Source organism: Amia ocellicauda, unplaced genomic scaffold (assembly GCF_036373705.1).
Source record: "Amia ocellicauda isolate fAmiCal2 unplaced genomic scaffold, fAmiCal2.hap1 HAP1_SCAFFOLD_36, whole genome shotgun sequence".
NCBI classification, from domain to species: Eukaryota; Metazoa; Chordata; class Actinopteri; order Amiiformes; family Amiidae; genus Amia; species Amia ocellicauda.
This window is the reverse complement of record NW_027102931.1, coordinates 770,801-790,728: the sequence shown is the minus strand read 5'-3', so window position 1 is coordinate 790,728 and position 19,928 is coordinate 770,801. Positions and strand designations below refer to the sequence as shown.

The following is a 19,928-nucleotide window of genomic DNA, read 5'->3' as shown; positions in this document are numbered from 1 at the left end:
AGCTACTGTCAGCACCCTTTGCTGCACTGATATTTTTCCATCCATTTTACTTTTTTCTTTTTTTCTTTTTTTTTTTTGCTGGAAGTTCCGTCAATACCCGCCAACCTTTAAGAGACATCATGCAGCCAGGCCTTTCGGCTTGTGGCCACACCGTCCTGAATGCGCCCGATCTCGTCAGATCTCGGAAGCTAAACGGGGCAGGGCCTGGTCAGTACTTGGATGGGAGACCTCCTAGAAATACCAGGTGCTGCAAGCTTTTTACGTCTCCTGGGAAACTTCATCGTAGCTCTTAATACTCTCTTTTTTTCTCCAGGAGATATAATTGAAGAATTGTACACGTACCCGGCTACTTTCAACACCCTTTGCTGCACTGGTATATTTCCCTCTATTTTTCTTTTTTTTTTTTGCTGGCAGTTCCGTCAATACCCGCCAGCCTTTAAGAGACGTCATGCAGCCAGGCATCTTGGCTTGCGGCCACACCATCCTGAACGCGCCCGATCTCGTCAGATCTCGGAAGCTAACGGGGCAGGGCCTGGTCAGTACTTGGATGGGAGACCTTCTAGAAATACCAGGTGCTGCAAGCTTTTTACGTCTCCTGGGTAACTTCATCGTAGCTCTTAATACTCTCTTTCTGTCTCCAGGAGATATAATTGAAGAATTGTACACGTACTAGGCTACTTTCAACACCCTTTGCTGCACTGATATTTTTCCCTCCATTTTTCTTTCTATTTTATTTTTTTGCTGGAAGTTCCGTCAATACCCGCCAACCTTTAAGAGACATCATGCAGCCAGGCTTTTCGGCTTGTGGCCACACCGTCCTGAATGCGCCCGATCTCGTCAGATCTCGGAAACTAAACGGGGCACGGCGTGGTCAGTACTTGGATGGGATACTTCCTAGAAATACCAGGTGCTGCAAGCTTATTACGTCTCCTGGGTAACTTCATCGTAGCTCTTAATACTCTCTATCTGTCTGGAGGAGATATAATTGAAGAATTGTACACGTACCCGGCTACTTTCAACACCCTTTGCTGCACTGGTATATTTCCCTCTATTTTTCTTTTTTTTTTTTGCTGGCAGTTCCGTCAATACCCGCCAGCCTTTAAGAGACATCATGCAGCCAGGCATCTTGGCTTGCGGCCACACCATCCTGAACGCGCCCGATCTCGTCAGATCTCGGAAGCTAAACGGGGCAGGACCTGGTCAGTACATGAAAGTGAGACCTCCTGGAAATACCTAGTTCTGCAAGCTTTTACGTCTCCTGGGTAACTTTATCGTAGCTCTTAATACTCTCTCTCTGTCTGGAGGAGATATAATTGAAGTATTGTACACGTATCCAGCTACTGTCAGCACCCTTTGCTGCACTGATATTTTTCCATCCATTTTTCTTTTTTCTTTTTTTCTTTTTTATTTTTGCTGGAAGTTCCGTCAATACCCGCCAACCTTTAAGAGACATCATGCAGCCAGGCCTTTCGGCTTGTGGCCACACCGTCCTGAATGCGCCCGATCTCGTCAGATCTCGGAAGCTAAACGGGGCAGGGCCTGGTCAGTACTTGGATGGGAGACCTCCTAGAAATACCAGGTGCTGCAAGCTTTTTACGTCTCCTGGGTAACTTCATCGTAGCTCTTAATACTCTCTTTCTGTCTGTAGGAGATATAATTGAAGAATTGTACACGTACCCGGCTACTTTCAACACCCTTTGCTGCACTGGTATTTCTCCCTCCATTTCTCTTTTTTTTTTTTGCTGGATGTTCCGTCAAAACCCGCCAGTCATTAAGAGACATCATGCAGCCCGGCCTCTTGGCTTGCAGCCACACCGTCCTGAACGCCCCCGATCTCATCAGATCTTGGAATTTAAACGGGGCAGGGCCTGGTCTGTACTTGGATGGGTGACCTCCAGGAAATGCCAGGTGCTGCAAGCTTTTTACGTCTCCTGGGTAACTTCATCGTAGCTCTTAATACTCTCTTTCTGTCTCCAGGAGATATAATTGAAGAATTGTACACGTACCCGGCTACTTTCAACACCCTTTCCTGCACTGATATTTTTCCCTCCATTTTTCTATTTTTTTTTTTTTTTTGCTGGAAGTTCCGTCAATACCCGCCAACCTTTAAGAGACATCATGCAGCCAGGCCTTTCGGCTTGTGGCCACACCGTCCTGAACGCGCCCGATCTCGTAAGATCTCGAAAACTAAACGGGGCAGGACCTGGTCAGTACTTGGATGGGAGACCTCCTGGAAATACCAGGTGCTGCAAGGTTTTATGTCTCCTGGGTAACTTTATCGTAGCTCTTAATTCTCTCTTTCTGTCTGCAGGAGATATAATTGAAGAATTGTACACGTACCCGGCTACTTCCAACACCCTTTGCTGCACTGATATTTTTCCCTCCATTTTTCTATTTTTTTTTTTTTTTTTTTTTGCTGGAAATTCCGTCAATACCCGCCATCCTTTAAGAGACATCATGCAGCCAGGCATCTCGGCTTGCGGCCACACCATACTGAACGCGCCCGATCTCGTCAGATCTCGGAAGCTAAACGGGGCAGGACCTGGTTAGTACATGAATGTGAGACCGCCTGGAAATACCTAGTGCTGCAAGCTTTTACGTCTCCTGGGTAACTTTATCGTAGCTCTTAATACTCTCTATCTGTCTGGAGGAGATATAATTGAAGAATTGTACATGTACCCGGCTACTTTCAACACCCTTTGCTGCACTGATATTTTTCCCTCCCTTTTTCTATTTTTTTTTTTTTTTTTTTTTGCTGGAAGTTCCGTCAATACCCACCAGCCTAAAGAGACATCATGCAGCCGGGCCTCTTGGCTTTCGGCCACACCGTCCTGAACGCGCCTGATATCATCAGATCTCGGAAGGTAAAAGGGGCAGGGCCTGGTTAGTACTTGGATGGGTGACCTCCTGGAAATATCTGGTGCTGCAAGCTTTTTTGTCTCCTGGGTAACTTCATCGTAGCTCTTAGTACTCTCTTTCTGTCTGGAGGAGATATAATTGAAGTATTGTACATGTACACGGCTACTTTCAACAGCCTTTGCTGCACTGATATTTTTCCCACCATTTTTCTTTATTTTTTTTGCTGGAAGTTCGTCAATACCCGCCAACCTTTAAGAGACACCATGCAGCCTGGCCTCTTGGCTTGTGGCCACACCGTCCTGAATGCCCCCGATCTCATCAGATCTTGGAATTTAAACGGGGCAGGGCCTGGTCAGTACTTGGATGGGTGACCTCCTGGAAATGCCAGGTGCTGCAAGCTTTTTACGTCTCCTGGGTAACTTCATCGTAGCTCTTAATACTCTCTTTCTGTCTCCAGGAGATATAATTGAAGAATTGTACACGTACCCGGCTACTTTCAACACCCTTTGCTGCACTGATATTTTTCCATCCATTTTTCTTTTTTTTTTTTTTTTTTGCTGGAAGTTCCGTCAATACCCGCCAACCTTTAAGAGACATCATGCAGCCAGGCCTCTCGGCTTGCGGCCACACCGTCCTGAATGCGCCCGATCTCGTCAGATCTCGGAAGCTAAACGGGGCAGGGCCTGGTCAGTACTTGGATGGGAGACCTCCTAGAAATACCAGGTGCTGCAAGCCTTTTACGTCTCCTGGGTAACTTCATCGTAGCTCTTAATACTCTCTTTCTGTCTCCAGGAGATATAATTGAAGAATTGTACACGTACTAGGCTACTGTCAACACCCTTTGCTGCACTGATATTTTTCCCTCCATTTTTCTTTTTATTTTATTTTTTTGCTGGAAGTTCCGTCAATATCCGCCAGCCTTTAAGAGACATCATGCAGGCAGGCCTCTTGGCTTGTAGTCACACCGTCCTGAACGCGCCCGATCATATCAGATTTCGGAAGCTAAACGGGGCAGGGCCTGGTCAGTACTTGGAAGTGTGACCTCCTGGAAATACCAGGTGCTGCAAGCTTTTTACGTCTCCTGGGTAACTTCATCGTAGCTCTTAAAACTCTCTTTCTGTCTCCAGGAGATATAATTGAAGAATTGTACACGTACCCGGCTACTTTCAACACCCTTTGCTGCACTGGTATATTTCCCTCTATTTTTCTTTTTTTTTTTTGCTGGCAGTTCCGTCAATACCCGCCAGCCTTTAAGAGACATCATGCAGCCAGGCATCTCGGCTTGCGGCCACATCATCCTGAACGCGCCCGATCTCGTCAGATCTCGGAAGCTAAACGGGGCAGGACCTGGCCAGTACATGAATGTGAGACCTCCTTGAAATACCTCGTGCTGCAAGCTTTTACGTCTCCTGGGTAACTTTATCGTAGCTCTTAATACTCTCTTTCAGTCTGGAGGAGATATTATTGAAGAATTGTACACGTACCCGGCTACTTTCAACAGCCTTTGCTGCACTGATATTTCTCCCTCCATTTTTTTTTTTTTTTTTTTTTTTTGCTGGAAGTTCCGTCAATACCCACCAGCCTAAAGAGACATCATGCAGCCGTACCTCTTGGCTTTCGGCCACACCGTCCTGAACGCGCCCGATATCGTCAGATCTTGGAAGGTAAAAGGGGCAGGGCCTGGTCAGTACTTGGATGGGTGACCTCCTGGAAATACCTGGTGCTGCAAGCTTTTTTGTCTCCTGGGTAACTTTATCGTAGCTCTTAATACTCTCTTTCTGTCTGGAGGAGATATAATTGAAGTATTGTACACGTACACGGCTACTTTCAACAGCCTTTGCTGCACTGATATTTTTCCCTCCATTTTTCTTTTTTTTTTTTGCTGGAAGTTCGTCAATATCCGCCAACCTTTAAGAGACATCATGCAGCCAGGCCGCTCGGCTTGTGGCCACACCGTCCTGAATGCGCCCGATCTCGTAAGATCTCGGAAGGTAAAAGGGGCAGGGCCTGGTCAGTACTTGGATGGGTGACCTCCTGGAAATACCTGGTGCTGCAAGCTTTTTTGTCTCCTGGGTAACTTCATCGTAGCTCTTAATACTCTCTTTCTGTCTGGAGGAGACATAATTGAAGTATTGTACACGTACCCAGCTACTGTCAACACCCTTTGCTGCACTGATATTTTTCCATCCATTTTTTTTTTTTTTTTTTTGCTGGAAGTTCCGTCAATACCCGCCAACCATTAAGAGACATCATGCAGCCCGGCCTCTTGGCTTGCAGCCACACCGTCCTGAACGCCCCCGATCTCATCAGATCTTGGAATTTAAGCGGGGCAGGGCCTGGTCAGTACTTGGATGGGTGACCTCCTGGAAATGCCAGGTGCTGCAAGCTTTTTACGTCTCCTGGGTAACTTCATCGTAGCTCTTAATACTCTCTTTCTGTCTGGAGGAGATATAATTGAAGAATTGTACACGTACCCGGCTACTTTCAAAACCCATTACTGCACTGATATTTTTCCCTCCATTTTTCTTTTTCTTTTTTTTTTTTTTTTTTTTTGCTGGAAGTTCCGTCAATACCCGCCAGCCATTAAGAGACATCATGCAGCCAGGCGTCTCGGCTTGCGGCCACACCATCCTGAACGCGCCCGATCTCGTCAGATCTCGGAAGCTAAACGGGGCAGGACCTGGTCAGTACTTGAATGTGAGACCTCCTGGAAATACCTGGTGCTGCAAGCTTTTACGTCTCCTGGGTAACTTCATCGTAGCTCTTAATACTCTCTGTCTGTCTGGAGGAGATATAATTCAAGTATTGTACACGTACCCGGCTACTTTCAACACCCTTTGCTGCACTGGTATCTCTCCCTTCATTTCTATTTTTTTTTATTGCTGGCAGTTCCGTCAATACCCGCCAGCCTTTAAGAGACATCATGCAGCCAGGCATCTCGGCTTGCGGCCACACCGTCCTGAACGCGTCCGCTCTCGTAAGATCTCGGAAACTAAAAGGGGCAGGGCCTGGTCAGTACTTGGATGGGAGACCTCCTGGAAATACCAGGTGCTGCAAGCTTTTTACGTCTGCTGGGTAAGTTTATCGTAGCTCTTAATACTCTCTTTCTGTCTGGAGGAGATATAATTGAAGTATTTTACACGTACCCGGCTACTTTCAACACCCATTGCTGCACTGATATTTTTCCCTCCATTTTTCTATTTTTTTTTTATTTTTTTTTCTTGGATGTTCCGTCAATACCCGCCAGCCTTTTAGAGACATCATGCAGCCAGGCCTCTAGGTTTGCGGCCACACCGTCCTGAACGCGCCCGATCTCATCAGATCTCGGAAGCTAAACGGGGCAAGACCTGGTCAGTACTTGAATGTGAGACCTCCTGGAAATACCTGGTGCTGCAAGCTTTTACGTCTCCTGGGTAACTTTATCGTAGCTCTTAATACTCTCTTTCTGTCTGGAGGAGATATAATTGAAGTATTGTACACGTACCCAGCTACTGTCAACACCCTTTGCTGCACTGATATTTTTCCATCAATTTTTTTAATTTTATTATTATTTATTTTTTCTGCTGGAAGTTCCGTCAATACCCGCCAACCTTTAAGAGACATCATGCAGCCAGGCGTCTTGGCTTGCGGCCACACCGTCCTGAACGCGCCCCATCTCGTCAGCTCTCGGAAGCTAAACTGGGCAGGGCCTGGTCATTACTTGAATGTGAGACCTTCTGGAAATTCCAGGCGCTGCAAGCTTTTTTCGTCACCTGGGGAACTTCGTCGTAGCTTTTAATACTCTCTTTATGTCTGGAGGAGATTTAATTGAAGAATTGTACACGTACCTGGCTACTTTCAACACCCTTTGCGGCACTGATTTTTTTCCCTCCGTTTTTCTTTTTTCTTTTTTTATTTTTGCTGGAAGTTCCGTCAATACCCGCCAGCCTTTAAGAGACATCATGCAGCCAGGCGACTCGGCTTGCGGCCACACCATCCTGAACGCGCCCGATCTCGTCAGATCTCGGAAACTAAACGGGGCAGGACCTGGTCAGTACTTGAATGTGAGACCTCCTGGAAATACCTGGTGCTGCAAGCTTTTACGTCTCCTGGGTAACTTCATCGTAGCTCTTAATACTCTCTTTCTGTCTGGAGGAGATATAATTCAAGTATTGTACACGTACCCGGCTACTTTCAACACCCTTTGCTGCACTGGTATTTCTCCCTCCATTTCTATTTTTTTTTATTGCTGGCAGTTCCGTCAATACCCGCCAGCCTTTAAGAGACATCATGCAGCCAGGCATCTCGGCTTGCGGCCACACCGTCCTGAACGCGTCCGATCTCGTAAGATCTCGGAAACTGAGTGGGGCAGGGCCTGGTCAGTACTTGGATGGGAGACCTCCTGGAAATACCAGGTGCTGCAAGCTTTTTACGTCTGCTGGGTAAGTTTATCGTAGCTCTTAATACTCTCTTTCTGTCTGGAGGAGATATAATTGAAGTATTGTACACGTACCCGGCTACTTTCAACACCCATTGCTGCACTGATATTTTTCCCTCCATTTTTCTATTTTTTTTTTTTTTTTTTTCTTTGATGTTCCGTCAATACCCGCCAGCCTTTTAGAGACATCATGCAGCCAGGCCTCTAGGTTTGCGGCCACACCGTCCTGAACGCGCCCGATCTCGTCAGATCTCGGAAGCTAAACGGGGCAGGACCTGGTCAGTACTTGAATGTGAGACCTCCTGGAAATACCTGGTGCTGCAAGCTTTTACGTCTCCTGGGTAACTTTATCGTAGCTCTTAATACTCTCTTTCAGTCTGGAGGAGATATAATTGAAGAATTGTACACGTACCCGGCTACTTTCAACACCCTTTCCTGCACTGATATTTTTCCCTCCATTTTTCTATTTTTTTTTTTTTTTTTTATGCTGGAAATTCCGTCAATACCCGCCAGCCTTTAAGAGACATCATGCAGCCAGGCTGCTTGGCTTGCGGCCACACCGTCCTGAACGCTGTCGATCTCATCAGATCTCGGAAGCTAAACGGTGCAGGGCCTCGTCAGTACTTGGATGGGTGACCTCCTGGAAATACCAGGTGCTGCAAGCTTTTTCGTCTCCTGGGTAACTTCATCGTAGCTCTTAATACTCTATTTCTGTCTGGAGGAGATATAATTGAAGAATTGTACACGTACCCGGCTACTGTCAACACCCTTTGCTGCACTGATATTTTTCCATCCATTTTTCTTTTTTTTTTTTTTTTTGCTGGAAGTTCCGTCAATACCCGCCAGCCTTTAAGAGACATCATGCAGCCAGGCTGCTTGGCTTGCGGCCACACCGTCCTGAACGCGGTCGATCTCATCAGATCTCGGAAGCTAAACGGTGCAGGGCCTCGTCAGTACTTGGATGGGTGACCTCCTAGAAATACCAGGTGCTGCAAGCTTTTTACGTCTCCTGGGTAACTTCATCGTAGCTCTTAATACTCTCTTTCTGTCTGCAGGAGATATAATTGAAGAATTGTACACGTACCCGGCTACTTTCAACACCCTTTGCTGCACTGGTATTTCTCCCTCCATTTCTCTTTTTTTTTTTTGCTGGATGTTCCGTCAAAACCCGCCAACCATTAAGAGACATCATGCAGCCCGGCCTCTTGGCTTGCAGCCACACCGTCCTGAACGCCCCCGATCTCATCAGATCTTGGAATTTAAACGGGGCAGGGCCTGGTCAGTACTTGGATGGGTGACCTCCTGGAAATGCCAGGTGCTGCAAGCTTTTTACGTCTCCTGGGTAACTTCATCGTAGCTCTTAATACTCTCTTTCTGTCTCCAGGAGATATAATTGAAGAATTGTACACGTACCCGGCTACTTTCAACACCCTTTGCTGCACTGATATTTTTCCATCCATTTTTCTTTTTTTTTTTTTTTTTTGCTGGAAGTTCCGTCAATACCCGCCAACCTTTAAGAGACATCATGCAGCCAGGCCTCTCGGCTTGCGGCCACACCGTCCTGAATGCGCCCGATCTCGTCAGATCTCGGAAGCTAAACGGGGCAGGGCCTGGTCAGTACTTGGATGGGAGACCTCCTAGAAATACCAGGTGCTGCAAGCCTTTTACGTCTCCTGGGTAACTTCATCGTAGCTCTTAATACTCTCTTTCTGTCTCCAGGAGATATAATTGAAGAATTGTACACGTACTAGGCTACTTTCAACACCCTTTGCTGCACTGATATTTTTCCCTCCATTTTTCTTTTTATTTTATTTTTTTGCTGGAAGTTCCGTCAATATCCGCCAGCCTTTAAGAGACATCATGCAGGCAGGCCTCTTGGCTTGTAGTCACACCGTCCTGAACGTGCCCGATCATATCAGATTTCGGAAGCTAAACGGGGCAGGGCCTGGTCAGTACTTGGAAGTGTGACCTCCTGGAAATACCAGGTGCTGCAAGCTTTTTACGTCTCCTGGGTAACTTCATCGTAGCTCTTAAAACTCTCTTTCTGTCTCCAGGAGATATAATTGAAGAATTGTACACGTACCCGGCTACTTTCAACACCCTTTGCTGCACTGGTATATTTCCCTCTATTTTTCTTTTTTTTTTTTGCTGGCAGTTCCGTCAATACCCGCCAGCCTTTAAGAGACATCATGCAGCCAGGCATCTCGGCTTGCGGCCACACCATCCTGAATGCGCCCGATCTCGTCAGATCTCGGAAGCTAAACGGGGCAGGACCTGGCCAGTACATGAATGTGAGACCTCCTTGAAATACCTAGTGCTGCAAGCTTTTACGTCTCCTGGGTAACTTTATCGTAGCTCTTAATACTCTCTTTCAGTCTGGAGGAGATATTATTGAAGAATTGTACACGTACCCGGCTACTTTCAACAGCCTTTGCTGCACTGATATTTCTCCCTCCATTTTTTTTTTTTTTTTTTTTTTTTGCTGGAAGTTCCGTCAATACCCACCAGCCTAAAGAGACATCATGCAGCCGGACCTCTTGGCTTTCGGCCACACCGTCCTGAACGCGCCCGATATCGTCAGATCTTGGAAGGTAAAAGGGGCAGGGCCTGGTCAGTACTTGGATGGGTGACCTCCTGGAAATACCTGGTGCTGCAAGCTTTTTTGTCTCCTGGGTAACTTTATCGTAGCTCTTAATACTCTCTTTCTGTCTGGAGGAGATATAATTGAAGTATTGTACACGTACACGGCTACTTTCAACAGCCTTTGCTGCACTGATATTTTTCCCTCCATTTTTCTTTTTTTTTTTTGCTGGAAGTTCGTCAATATCCGCCAACCTTTAAGAGACATCATGCAGCCAGGCCGCTCGGCTTGTGGCCACACCGTCCTGAATGCGCCCGATCTCGTAAGATCTCGGAAGGTAAAAGGGGCAGGGCCTGGTCAGTACTTGGATGGGTGACCTCCTGGAAATACCTGGTGCTGCAAGCTTTTTTGTCTCCTGGGTAACTTCATCGTAGCTCTTAATACTCTCTTTCTGTCTGGAGGAGACATAATTGAAGTATTGTACACGTACCCAGCTACTGTCAACACCCTTTGCTGCACTGATATTTTTCCATCCATTTTTTTTTTTTTTTTTTTGCTGGAAGTTCCGTCAATACCCGCCAACCATTAAGAGACATCATGCATCCCGGCCTCTTGGCTTGCAGCCACACCGTCCTGAACGCCCCCGATCTCATCAGATCTTGGAATTTAAGCGGGGCAGGGCCTGGTCAGTACTTGGATGGGTGACCTCCTGGAAATGCCAGGTGCTGCAAGCTTTTTACGTCTCCTGGGTAACTTCATCGTAGCTCTTAATACTCTCTTTCTGTCTGGAGGAGATATAATTGAAGAATTGTACACGTACCCGGCTACTTTCAAAACCCATTACTGCACTGATATTTTTCCCTCCATTTTTCTTTTTCTTTTTTTTTTTTTTTTTTTTTGCTGGAAGTTCCGTCAATACCCGCCAGCCATTAAGAGACATCATGCAGCCAGGCGTCTCGGCTTGCGGCCACACCATCCTGAACGCGCCCGATCTCGTCAGATCTCGGAAGCTAAACGGGGCAGGACCTGGTCAGTACTTGAATGTGAGACCTCCTGGAAATACCTGGTGCTGCAAGCTTTTACGTCTCCTGGGTAACTTCATCGTAGCTCTTAATACTCTCTGTCTGTCTGGAGGAGATATAATTCAAGTATTGTACACGTACCCGGCTACTTTCAACACCCTTTGCTGCACTGGTATTTCTCCCTTCATTTCTATTTTTTTTTATTGCTGGCAGTTCCGTCAATACCCGCCAGCCTTTAAGAGACATCATGCAGGCAGGCATCTCGGCTTGCGGCCACACCGTCCTGAACGCGTCCGCTCTCGTAAGATCTCGGAAACTAAAAGGGGCAGGGCCTGGTCAGTACTTGGATGGGAGACCTCCTGGAAATACCAGGTGCTGCAAGCTTTTTACGTCTGCTGGGTAAGTTTATCGTAGCTCTTAATACTCTCTTTCTGTCTGGAGGAGATATAATTGAAGTATTTTACACGTACCCGGCTACTTTCAACACCCATTGCTGCACTGATATTTTTCCCTCCATTTTTCTATTTTTTTTTTATTTTTTTTTCTTGGATGTTCCGTCAATACCCGCCAGCCTTTTAGAGACATCATGCAGCCAGGCCTCTAGGTTTGCGGCCACACCGTCCTGAACGCGCCCGATCTCATCAGATCTCGGAAGCTAAACAGGGCAAGACCTGGTCAGTACTTGAATGTGAGACCTCCTGGAAATACCTGGTGCTGCAAGCTTTTACGTCTCCTGGGTAACTTTATCGTAGCTCTTAATACTCTCTTTCTGTCTGGAGGAGATATAATTGAAGTATTGTACACGTACCCAGCTACTGTCAACACCCTTTGCTGCACTGATATTTTTCCATCAATTTTTTAAATTTTATTATTATTTATTTTTTCTGCTGGAAGTTCCGTCAATACCCGCCAACCTTTAAGAGACATCATGCAGCCAGGCGTCTTGGCTTGCGGCCACACCGTCCTGAACGCGCCCCATCTCGTCAGCTCTCGGAAGCTAAACTGGGCAGGGCCTGGTCATTACTTGAATGTGAGACCTTCTGGAAATTCCAGGCGCTGCAAGCTTTTTTCGTCACCTGGGGAACTTCGTCGTAGCTTTTAATACTCTCTTTATGTCTGGAGGAGATTTAATTGAAGAATTGTACACGTACCTGGCTACTTTCAACACCCTTTGCGGCACTGATTTTTTTCCCTCCATTTTTCTATTTTTTTTTTTTTTTTTTTCTTTGATGTTCCGTCAATACCCGCCAGCCTTTTAGAGACATCATGCAGCCAGGCCTCTAGGTTTGCGGCCACACCGTCCTGAACGCGCCCGATCTCGTCAGATCTCGGAAGCTAAACGGGGCAGGGCCTGGTCAGTACTTAGATGGGAGACCTCCTGGAAATACCAGGTGCTGCTAGCTTTTTACTTCTCCTGGGAAACTTTATCGTAGCTCTTAATACACTCTTTCTGTCTGGAGGAGATATAATTGAAGTATTGTACATGTACCCGGCAACTTTCAACACCCTTTGCTGCACTGATATTTTTGCCTCCGTTTTTCTTTTTTTTTTTTTTTTCTTTTTTTTTTCTGGAAATTCCGTCAATACCCGCCAGCCTTTAAGAGACATCATGCAGCCAGGCATCTCGGCTTGCTGCCACACCATCCTGAACGCGCCCGATCTCGTCAGATCTCGGAAGCTAAACGGGGCAGGACCTGGTCAGTACTTGAATGTGAGACCTCCTGGAAATACCTGGTGCTGCAAGCTTTTACGTCTCCTGGGTAACTTTATCGTAGCTCTTAATACTCCCTTTCAGTCTGGAGGAGATATAATTGAAGAATTGTACACGTACCCGGCTACTTTCAACACCCTTTCCTGCACTGATATTTTTCCCTCCATTTTTCTATTTTTTTTTTTTTTTTTTATGCTGGAAATTCCGTCAATACCCGCCAGCCTTTAAGAGACATCATGCAGCCAGGCTGCTTGGCTTGCGGCCACACCGTCCTGAACGCGGTCGATCTCATCAGATCTCGGAAGCTAAACGGTGCAGGGCCTCGTCAGTACTTGGATGGGTGACCTCCTGGAAATACCAGGTGCTGCAAGCTTTTTCGTCTCCTGGGTAACTTCATCGTAGCTCTTAATACTCTATTTCTGTCTGGAGGAGATATAATTGAAGAATTGTACACGTACCCGGCTACTGTCAACACCCTTTGCTGCACTGATATTTTTCCATCCATTTTTCTTTTTTTTTTTTTTTTTGCTGGAAGTTCCGTCAATACCCGCCAACCTTTAAGAGACATCATGCAGCCAGGCCTCTCGGCTTGTGGCCACACCGTCCTGAACGCGCCCGATCTCGTAAGATCTCGAAAACTAAACGGGGCAGGACCTGGTCAGTACTTGGATGGGAGACCTCCTAGAAATACCAGGTGCTGCAAGCCTTTTACGTCTCCTGGGTAACTTCATCGTAGCTCTTAATACTCTCTTTCTGTCTCCAGGAGATATAATTGAAGAATTGTACACGTACTAGGCTACTTTCAACACCCTTTGCTGCACTGATATTTTTCCCTCCATTTTTCTTTTTATTTTATTTTTTTGCTGGAAGTTCCGTCAATATCCGCCAGCCTTTAAGAGACATCATGCAGGCAGGCCTCTTGGCTTGTAGTCACACCGTCCTGAACGCGCCCGATCATATCAGATTTCGGAAGCTAAACGGGGCAGGGCCTGGTCAGTACTTGGAAGTGTGACCTCCTGGAAATACCAGGTGCTGCAAGCTTTTTACGTCTCCTGGGTAACTTCATCGTAGCTCTTAAAACTCTCTTTCTCTCTACAGGAGATATAATTGAAGAATTGTACACGTACCCGGCTACTTTCAACACCCTTTGCTGCACTGGTATATTTCCCTCTATTTTTCTTTTTTTTTTTTGCTGGCAGTTCCGTCAATACCCGCCAGCCTTTAAGAGACATCATGCAGCCAGGCATCTCGGCTTGCGGCCACACCATCCTGAACGCGCCCGATCTCGTCAGATCTCGGAAGCTAAACGGGGCAGGACCTGGTCAGTACATGAATGTGAGACCTCCTTGAAATACCTCGTGCTGCAAGCTTTTACGTCTCCTGGGTAACTTTATCGTAGCTCTTAATACTCTCTATCTGTCTGGAGGAGATATAATTGAAGAATTGTACACGTACCCGGCTACTTTCAACACCCTTTGCTGCACTGATATTTTTCCCTCCATTTTTCTATTTTTTTTTTTTTTTTTTTTTGCTGGAAATTCCGTCAATACCCGCCATCCTTTAAGAGACATCATGGAGCCAGGCATCTCGGCTTGCGGCCACACCATACTGAACGCGCCCGATCTCGTCAGATCTCGGAAGCTAAACGGGGCAGGACCTGGTTAGTCCATGAATGTGAGACCGCCTGGAAATACCTAGTGCTGCAAGCTTTTACGTCTCCTGGGTAACTTTATCGTAGCTCTTAATACTCTCTATCTGTCTGGAGGAGATATAATTGAAGAATTGTACATGTACCCGGCTACTTTCAACACCCTTTGCTGCACTGATATTTTTCCCTCCCTTTTTCTATTTTTTTTTTTTTTTTTTCTTGCTGGAAGTTCCGTCAATACTTGCCAGCCTTTAAGAGACATCATGCAGCCAGGTCTCTTGGCTTGCGGCCACACCGTCCTGAACGCGCCTGATCTCATCATATCTCGGAAGGTAAAAGGGGCAGGGCCTGGTCAGTACTTGGATGGGTGACCTCCTGGAAATGCCAGGTGCTGCAAGCTTTTTACGTCTCCTGGGTAACTTCATCGTAGCTCTTAATACTCTCTTTCTGTCTCCAGGAGATATAATTGAAGAATTGTACACGTACCCGGCTACTTTCAACACCCTTTGCTGCACTGATATTTTTCCATCCATTTTTCTTTTTTTTTTTTTTTTTTGCTGGAAGTTCCGTCAATACCCGCCAACCTTTAAGAGACATCATGCAGCCAGGCCTCTCGGCTTGCGGCCACACCGTCCTGAATGCGCCCGATCTTGTCAGATCTCGGAAGCTAAACGGGGCAGGGCCTGGTCAGTACTTGGAAGTGTGACCTCCTGGAAATACCAGGTGCTGCAAGCTTTTTACGTCTCCTGGGTAACTTCATCGTAGCTCTTAAAACTCTCTTTCTCTCTACAGGAGATATAATTGAAGAATTGTACACGTACCCGGCTACTTTCAACACCCTTTGCTGCACTGGTATATTTCCCTCTATTTTTCTTTTTTTTTTTTGCTGGCAGTTCCGTCAATACCCGCCAGCCTTTAAGAGACATCATGCAGCCAGGCATCTCGGCTTGCGGCCACACCATCCTGAACGCGCCCGATCTCGTCAGATCTCGGAAGCTAAACGGGGCAGGACCTGGTCAGTACATGAATGTGAGACCTCCTTGAAATACCTCGTGCTGCAAGCTTTTACGTCTCCTGGGTAACTTTATCGAAGCTCTTAATACTCTCTATCTGTCTGGAGGAGATATAATTGAAGAATTGTACATGTACCCGGCTACTTTCAACACCCTTTGCTGCACTGATATTTTTCCCTCCCTTTTTCTATTTTTTTTTTTTTTTTTTTTTGCTGGAAGTTCCGTCAATACTTGCCAGCCTTTAAGAGACATCATGCAGCCAGGTCTCTTGGCTTGCGGCCACACCGTCCTGAACGCGCCTGATCTCATCATATCTCGGAAACTAAACGGGGCAGGGTCTGGCCAGTACTTGGTTGGGTGACCTCCTGGAAATACCTGGTGCTGCAAGCTTTTTACGTCTCCTGGGTAACTTCATCGTAGCTCTTAATACTCTCTTTCAGTCTGGAGGAGATATTATTGAAGAATTGTACACGTACCCGGCTACTTTCAACAGCCTTTGCTGCACTGATATTTCTCCCTCCATTTTTTTTTTTTTTTTTTTTTTTTTGCTGGAAGTTCCGTCAATACCCACCAGCCTAAAGAGACATCATGCAGCCGGGCCTCTAGGTTTGCGGCCACACCGTCCTGAACGCGCCCGATCTCGTCAGATCTCGGAAGCTAAACGGGGCAGGGCCTGGTCAGTACTTAGATGGGAGACCTCCTGGAAATACCAGGTGCTGCTAGCTTTTTACTTATCCTGGGAAACTTTATCGTAGCTCTTAATACACTCTTTCTGTCTGGAGGAGATATAATTGAAGTATTGTACACGTACCCGGCAACTTTCAACACCCTTTGCTGCACTGATATTTTTGCCTCCGTTTTTCTTTTTTTTTTTTTTTTTCTTTTTTTTTTCTGGAAATTCCGTCAATACCCGCCAGCCTTTAAGAGACATCATGCAGCCAGGCATCTCGGCTTGCTGCCACACCATCCTGAACGCGCCCGATCTCGTCAGATCTCGGAAGCTAAACGGGGCAGGACCTGGTCAGTACTTGAATGTGAGACCTCCTGGAAATACCTGGTGCTGCAAGCTTTTACGTCTCCTGGGTAACTTTATCGTAGCTCTTAATACTCTCTTTCAGTCTGGAGGAGATATAATTGAAGAATTGTACACGTACCCGGCTACTTTCAACACCCTTTCCTGCACTGATATTTTTCCCTCCATTTTTCTATTTTTTTTTTTTTTTTTTATGCTGGAAATTCCGTCAATACCAGCCAGCCTTTAAGAGACATCATGCAGCCAGGCTGCTTGGCTTGCGGCCACACCGTCCTGAACGCGGTCGATCTCATCAGATCTCGGAAGCTAAACGGTGCAGGGCCTCGTCAGTACTTGGATGGGTGACCTCCTGGAAATACCAGGTGCTGCAAGCTTTTTCGTCTCCTGGGTAACTTCATCGTAGCTCTTAATACTCTATTTCTGTCTGGAGGAGATATAATTGAAGAATTGTACACGTACCCGGCTACTTTCAACACCCTTTGCTGCACTGATATTTTTCCCGCCATTTTTATTTTTATTTTTTATTTTTTCTGGAAGTTCCATCAATATCCGCCAGCCTTTAAGAGACATCATGCAACCAGGCATCTCGGCTTGCGGACACACAGACCTGAACGCGCTTGATCTCGTCAGATCTCGGAAACGAAACGGGGCAGGACCTGGTCAGTACTTGGATGGGAGAACTCCTGGAAATACCAGGTGCTGCCAGCTTTTTACGTCTGCTGGGTAACTTTATCGTAGCTCTTGATACTCTCTTTCAGTCTGGAGGAGATATAATTGAAGTATTGTACACGTACCCGGTTACTTTCAACACCCTTTGCTGCACTGATATTTTTCCCTCCATTTTTCTTTTTTCTTCATTATTTAGCTGGAAGTTCCGTCAATATCCTCCAGCCTTTAAGAGACATCATGCAGCCAGGCCTCTTGGCATGCGGACACATTGTCCTGAATGTGCCCGATCTCATCAGATCTCGGAAGCTAAACGGGGCAGGGCCTGGTCAGTACTTGAATGTGAGAACTCGTGGAAATACCTGGTGCTGCAAGCTTTTTACGTCTCCTGGGTAACTTTATCATAGCTCTTCATTCTCTTTTTCTGTCTGGAGGAGAAATAATTGAAGAATTGTACACGTACCCGACTACTTTCAACACCCTTTGCTGCAGTGGTATTTTTCCCTCCATTTTTCTTTTTTCTTTTTTATTTTGCTGGAAGTTCCGTCAATACCCTCCAGCCTTTAAGAGACATCATGCAGCCAGGCCTCTTGGCATGCGGACACATTGTCCTGAACGCGCCCGAACTCATCAGATCTCGGAAGCTAAACGGGGCAGGACCTGGTCAGTACTTGAATGTGAGACCTCCTACAAAAACCTGGTGCTGCAAGCTTTTACGTCTCCTGGGTAACTTCATCGTAGCTCTTTATACTCTCTTTCTGTCTGGAGGAGATATAATTGAAGTATTGTACACGTACCCGGCTACTTTTAACACCCTTTGCTGCACTGATATTTTTCCCTCCATTTTTCTTTTTTCATTTTTTTTTGCTGGAAGTTCTGTCAATACCCTCCAGCCATTTAGAGACATCATGCAGCCAGGCCTCTTGGCTTGCGGCCACACCGTCCTGAACGCGCCCGATCTCGTCAGACCTTGGAAACTAAACGGGCCAGGGCCTGGTCATTACTTGAATGTGGGACCTCCTGGAAATACCTGGTTCTGCAAGCTTTTTACGTCTCCTTGGTAACTTTATTGTAGCTCTTAATACTCTCTTTCTGTCTGGAGGAGATATAATTGAAGTATTGTACACGTACCTGGCTACTTTCAACATCCTTTGCTGCACTGATATTTTTCCCTCCGTTTTTCTTTTTTTTTTTTTTTGCTGGAAGTTCCGTCAATACCCGCCAACCATTAAGAGACATCATGCAGCCAGGCCTCTCGGCTTGTGTCCACACCGTCCTGAACGCGCTTGATCTCGTCAGATCGCGTAAGCTGAACGGGGCAGGTCCTGGTCAGTACTTGGATGGGTGACCTCCTGGAAATACCAGGTGCTGCAAGCTTTATACGTCTCTTGGGTAACTTCATCGTAGCTCGTAATACTCTCTTTCAGTCTGGAGGAGATATAATTGAAGAATTGTACCCGTACCCGGCTACTTTCAACACCCTTTGCTGCACTGATATTTTTCCCTCCATTTTTCTTTTTTCTTTTTTTTTTGCCGGAAGTTCCGTCAATACCCTCCAGCCTTTAAGAGACATCATGCAGCCAGGCTTTTTGGCTTGCGGCCACACCGTCCTGAACGCGCCCGATCTTGTCAGATCTAGGAAGCAAAACATGGCAGGACCTGGTCAGTATTTGGATTGGTGACCTCCTGGAAAAACTAGGTACTGCAAGCTTTTTACGTCTCCTGGGTAACTTCATCGTAGCTCTTAATACTCTCTTTCTGTCAGGAGAAGATACAATTGAAAAAATGTACACGTACCCGGCAACTTTCAACACCCTTTGCTGCACTGATATTTTTCCCTCCATTTTTCTTTTTTCTTTTTTTTTTTGCTGGAAGGTCCGTCAAAACCCGCCCGCCTTTAAGAGACATCATGCTGCCAGGCCTCTCGGCTTGCGGCCATGCCGTCCTGAACACGACCGATCTCATCAGATCTCGGAAGCTAAACAGGGCAGGGCCTGGTCAGTACTTGGATGGGTGACCTCCTGGAAATACCAGGTACTGCAAGCTTTATACGTCTCCTGGGTAACATCATCGTAGATCTTAATACTCTCTTTCTGTCTGGAGGAGATATAATTGAAGAAATGTACACGTACCCGGCTACTTTCAACACCCTTTGCTGAACTGATATTTTTCCCTCCATTTTTCTTTTTTTATTTGCTGGAAGTTCCGTCAACACCCGTCAGCCTTTAAGAGACATCATGCAGCCAGGCCTCTCGGCTTGCGGCTACACCGTCCTGGACCCACCCCGTCTCGTCAGATCTCGGAAGCTAAACGGGGCATGGCCTGGTCAGTACTTGGATGGGAGATCTCCTAGAAATACCAGGTGCTGCAAGCTTTTTACGTCTCCTGGGTAACTTCATCGTAGCTCTTAATACTCTCTTTCTGTCTGGAGGAGATATAATTGAAGAATTGTACACGTTCCCGGCTACTTTCAACACCCTTTCCTGCACTGTTATTTTTCCCTCCATTTTTTTATTTTTTTATTTTTTATTTTTTGCTGGAAATTCCGTCAATACCCGCCAGCCTTTAAGAGACATCATGCAGCCAGGCATCTCGGCTTGCGGCCACACCGTCCTGAACGTGCCCGATCTCGTCAGACCTTGGAAACTAAACGGGCCAGGGCCTGGTTAGTACTTGGATGGGTGACCTCCAGGAAATACCAGGTGATGCAAGCTTTTTACGTCTCCTGGGTAACTTCATCGTAGCTCTTAATACTCTTTATCTGTCTGGAGGAGATATAATTGAAGTATTGTACACTTTGTCTTAGGGACAGTCTGGCTAGCAGTGACTGAGTGGTTGACAGACGACAAGCAATGGAATGTACGTGCTCTGTGATGTCATAGCAGTCAGCTGAGAGAGGCTCGTGATGTCATCACTGAGCTGTCTGTCTGTCTGTCTGTCTGTCTGTCTCTCTCTCTCTCTCTTTCTCTCTCTCTCTC

The 19,928-nt window shown here is 46.4% G+C and overlaps 9 non-coding genes and 49 pseudogenes across 9 annotated transcripts; all 58 read left to right on the top strand.

The window, feature by feature from the left end:
• The first annotated feature begins 137 nt into the window (after positions 1-137).
• Positions 138-256, top strand: LOC136733617 (5S ribosomal RNA). Its single transcript, XR_010810259.1, has one exon. It is a non-coding gene; the product is annotated as a 5S ribosomal RNA (ribosomal RNA).
• Positions 257-466: 210 nt separating this feature from the next.
• LOC136733383 (uncharacterized) lies at positions 467-584 on the top strand (annotated as a pseudogene).
• A 216-nt stretch (positions 585-800) lies between these two features.
• Positions 801-919, top strand: LOC136733703 (uncharacterized; annotated as a pseudogene).
• A 210-nt stretch (positions 920-1,129) lies between these two features.
• On the top strand, positions 1,130-1,248 carry LOC136733712 (uncharacterized; annotated as a pseudogene).
• A 224-nt stretch (positions 1,249-1,472) lies between these two features.
• On the top strand, positions 1,473-1,591 carry LOC136733604 (5S ribosomal RNA). Its single transcript, XR_010810257.1, has one exon. It is a non-coding gene; the product is annotated as a 5S ribosomal RNA (ribosomal RNA).
• Positions 1,592-1,801: 210 nt separating this feature from the next.
• Positions 1,802-1,920, top strand: LOC136733461 (uncharacterized; annotated as a pseudogene).
• Positions 1,921-2,136: 216 nt separating this feature from the next.
• On the top strand, positions 2,137-2,255 carry LOC136733548 (uncharacterized; annotated as a pseudogene).
• Positions 2,256-2,475: 220 nt separating this feature from the next.
• On the top strand, positions 2,476-2,594 carry LOC136733619 (uncharacterized; annotated as a pseudogene).
• A 219-nt stretch (positions 2,595-2,813) lies between these two features.
• LOC136733601 (uncharacterized) lies at positions 2,814-2,932 on the top strand (annotated as a pseudogene).
• A 208-nt stretch (positions 2,933-3,140) lies between these two features.
• LOC136733371 (uncharacterized) lies at positions 3,141-3,259 on the top strand (annotated as a pseudogene).
• A 216-nt stretch (positions 3,260-3,475) lies between these two features.
• LOC136733293 (5S ribosomal RNA) lies at positions 3,476-3,594 on the top strand. Its single transcript, XR_010810185.1, has one exon. It is a non-coding gene; the product is annotated as a 5S ribosomal RNA (ribosomal RNA).
• Positions 3,595-3,810: 216 nt separating this feature from the next.
• On the top strand, positions 3,811-3,929 carry LOC136733581 (uncharacterized; annotated as a pseudogene).
• Positions 3,930-4,139: 210 nt separating this feature from the next.
• LOC136733707 (uncharacterized) lies at positions 4,140-4,258 on the top strand (annotated as a pseudogene).
• Positions 4,259-4,472: 214 nt separating this feature from the next.
• Positions 4,473-4,591, top strand: LOC136733648 (uncharacterized; annotated as a pseudogene).
• Positions 4,592-4,799: 208 nt separating this feature from the next.
• LOC136733364 (uncharacterized) lies at positions 4,800-4,918 on the top strand (annotated as a pseudogene).
• Positions 4,919-5,128: 210 nt separating this feature from the next.
• LOC136733316 (5S ribosomal RNA) lies at positions 5,129-5,247 on the top strand. The gene has a single exon (XR_010810206.1). It is a non-coding gene; the product is annotated as a 5S ribosomal RNA (ribosomal RNA).
• Positions 5,248-5,472: 225 nt separating this feature from the next.
• On the top strand, positions 5,473-5,591 carry LOC136733378 (uncharacterized; annotated as a pseudogene).
• Positions 5,592-5,800: 209 nt separating this feature from the next.
• LOC136733608 (uncharacterized) lies at positions 5,801-5,919 on the top strand (annotated as a pseudogene).
• Positions 5,920-6,139: 220 nt separating this feature from the next.
• Positions 6,140-6,258, top strand: LOC136733488 (uncharacterized; annotated as a pseudogene).
• Positions 6,259-6,481: 223 nt separating this feature from the next.
• LOC136733757 (uncharacterized) lies at positions 6,482-6,600 on the top strand (annotated as a pseudogene).
• Positions 6,601-6,818: 218 nt separating this feature from the next.
• Positions 6,819-6,937, top strand: LOC136733476 (uncharacterized; annotated as a pseudogene).
• A 209-nt stretch (positions 6,938-7,146) lies between these two features.
• Positions 7,147-7,265, top strand: LOC136733521 (uncharacterized; annotated as a pseudogene).
• Positions 7,266-7,484: 219 nt separating this feature from the next.
• LOC136733418 (uncharacterized) lies at positions 7,485-7,603 on the top strand (annotated as a pseudogene).
• Positions 7,604-7,822: 219 nt separating this feature from the next.
• LOC136733514 (uncharacterized) lies at positions 7,823-7,941 on the top strand (annotated as a pseudogene).
• Positions 7,942-8,155: 214 nt separating this feature from the next.
• Positions 8,156-8,274, top strand: LOC136733560 (uncharacterized; annotated as a pseudogene).
• Positions 8,275-8,484: 210 nt separating this feature from the next.
• On the top strand, positions 8,485-8,603 carry LOC136733348 (uncharacterized; annotated as a pseudogene).
• Positions 8,604-8,819: 216 nt separating this feature from the next.
• Positions 8,820-8,938, top strand: LOC136733282 (5S ribosomal RNA). The gene has a single exon (XR_010810174.1). It is a non-coding gene; the product is annotated as a 5S ribosomal RNA (ribosomal RNA).
• A 216-nt stretch (positions 8,939-9,154) lies between these two features.
• On the top strand, positions 9,155-9,273 carry LOC136733614 (uncharacterized; annotated as a pseudogene).
• Positions 9,274-9,483: 210 nt separating this feature from the next.
• Positions 9,484-9,602, top strand: LOC136733637 (uncharacterized; annotated as a pseudogene).
• A 214-nt stretch (positions 9,603-9,816) lies between these two features.
• On the top strand, positions 9,817-9,935 carry LOC136733647 (uncharacterized; annotated as a pseudogene).
• A 208-nt stretch (positions 9,936-10,143) lies between these two features.
• LOC136733363 (uncharacterized) lies at positions 10,144-10,262 on the top strand (annotated as a pseudogene).
• A 210-nt stretch (positions 10,263-10,472) lies between these two features.
• Positions 10,473-10,591, top strand: LOC136733315 (5S ribosomal RNA). Its single transcript, XR_010810205.1, has one exon. It is a non-coding gene; the product is annotated as a 5S ribosomal RNA (ribosomal RNA).
• A 225-nt stretch (positions 10,592-10,816) lies between these two features.
• On the top strand, positions 10,817-10,935 carry LOC136733377 (uncharacterized; annotated as a pseudogene).
• Positions 10,936-11,144: 209 nt separating this feature from the next.
• LOC136733607 (uncharacterized) lies at positions 11,145-11,263 on the top strand (annotated as a pseudogene).
• Positions 11,264-11,483: 220 nt separating this feature from the next.
• Positions 11,484-11,602, top strand: LOC136733463 (uncharacterized; annotated as a pseudogene).
• A 223-nt stretch (positions 11,603-11,825) lies between these two features.
• On the top strand, positions 11,826-11,944 carry LOC136733756 (uncharacterized; annotated as a pseudogene).
• Positions 11,945-12,163: 219 nt separating this feature from the next.
• On the top strand, positions 12,164-12,282 carry LOC136733285 (5S ribosomal RNA). The gene has a single exon (XR_010810177.1). It is a non-coding gene; the product is annotated as a 5S ribosomal RNA (ribosomal RNA).
• A 224-nt stretch (positions 12,283-12,506) lies between these two features.
• LOC136733456 (uncharacterized) lies at positions 12,507-12,625 on the top strand (annotated as a pseudogene).
• A 219-nt stretch (positions 12,626-12,844) lies between these two features.
• LOC136733511 (uncharacterized) lies at positions 12,845-12,963 on the top strand (annotated as a pseudogene).
• A 214-nt stretch (positions 12,964-13,177) lies between these two features.
• On the top strand, positions 13,178-13,296 carry LOC136733502 (uncharacterized; annotated as a pseudogene).
• A 216-nt stretch (positions 13,297-13,512) lies between these two features.
• LOC136733579 (uncharacterized) lies at positions 13,513-13,631 on the top strand (annotated as a pseudogene).
• A 210-nt stretch (positions 13,632-13,841) lies between these two features.
• Positions 13,842-13,960, top strand: LOC136733645 (uncharacterized; annotated as a pseudogene).
• Positions 13,961-14,180: 220 nt separating this feature from the next.
• Positions 14,181-14,299, top strand: LOC136733705 (uncharacterized; annotated as a pseudogene).
• A 220-nt stretch (positions 14,300-14,519) lies between these two features.
• LOC136733530 (uncharacterized) lies at positions 14,520-14,638 on the top strand (annotated as a pseudogene).
• Positions 14,639-14,854: 216 nt separating this feature from the next.
• On the top strand, positions 14,855-14,973 carry LOC136733427 (uncharacterized; annotated as a pseudogene).
• Positions 14,974-15,183: 210 nt separating this feature from the next.
• Positions 15,184-15,302, top strand: LOC136733644 (uncharacterized; annotated as a pseudogene).
• A 220-nt stretch (positions 15,303-15,522) lies between these two features.
• On the top strand, positions 15,523-15,641 carry LOC136733561 (uncharacterized; annotated as a pseudogene).
• A 216-nt stretch (positions 15,642-15,857) lies between these two features.
• On the top strand, positions 15,858-15,976 carry LOC136733284 (5S ribosomal RNA). The gene has a single exon (XR_010810176.1). It is a non-coding gene; the product is annotated as a 5S ribosomal RNA (ribosomal RNA).
• A 225-nt stretch (positions 15,977-16,201) lies between these two features.
• LOC136733455 (uncharacterized) lies at positions 16,202-16,320 on the top strand (annotated as a pseudogene).
• Positions 16,321-16,539: 219 nt separating this feature from the next.
• On the top strand, positions 16,540-16,658 carry LOC136733510 (uncharacterized; annotated as a pseudogene).
• Positions 16,659-17,208: 550 nt separating this feature from the next.
• LOC136733584 (uncharacterized) lies at positions 17,209-17,327 on the top strand (annotated as a pseudogene).
• A 216-nt stretch (positions 17,328-17,543) lies between these two features.
• Positions 17,544-17,662, top strand: LOC136733775 (uncharacterized; annotated as a pseudogene).
• Positions 17,663-17,876: 214 nt separating this feature from the next.
• On the top strand, positions 17,877-17,995 carry LOC136733751 (uncharacterized; annotated as a pseudogene).
• A 213-nt stretch (positions 17,996-18,208) lies between these two features.
• LOC136733711 (uncharacterized) lies at positions 18,209-18,327 on the top strand (annotated as a pseudogene).
• Positions 18,328-18,542: 215 nt separating this feature from the next.
• LOC136733731 (uncharacterized) lies at positions 18,543-18,661 on the top strand (annotated as a pseudogene).
• A 216-nt stretch (positions 18,662-18,877) lies between these two features.
• Positions 18,878-18,996, top strand: LOC136733254 (5S ribosomal RNA). The gene has a single exon (XR_010810148.1). It is a non-coding gene; the product is annotated as a 5S ribosomal RNA (ribosomal RNA).
• Positions 18,997-19,205: 209 nt separating this feature from the next.
• On the top strand, positions 19,206-19,324 carry LOC136733686 (uncharacterized; annotated as a pseudogene).
• A 221-nt stretch (positions 19,325-19,545) lies between these two features.
• Positions 19,546-19,664, top strand: LOC136733436 (uncharacterized; annotated as a pseudogene).
• The last annotated feature ends 264 nt before the right edge of the window (positions 19,665-19,928 follow it).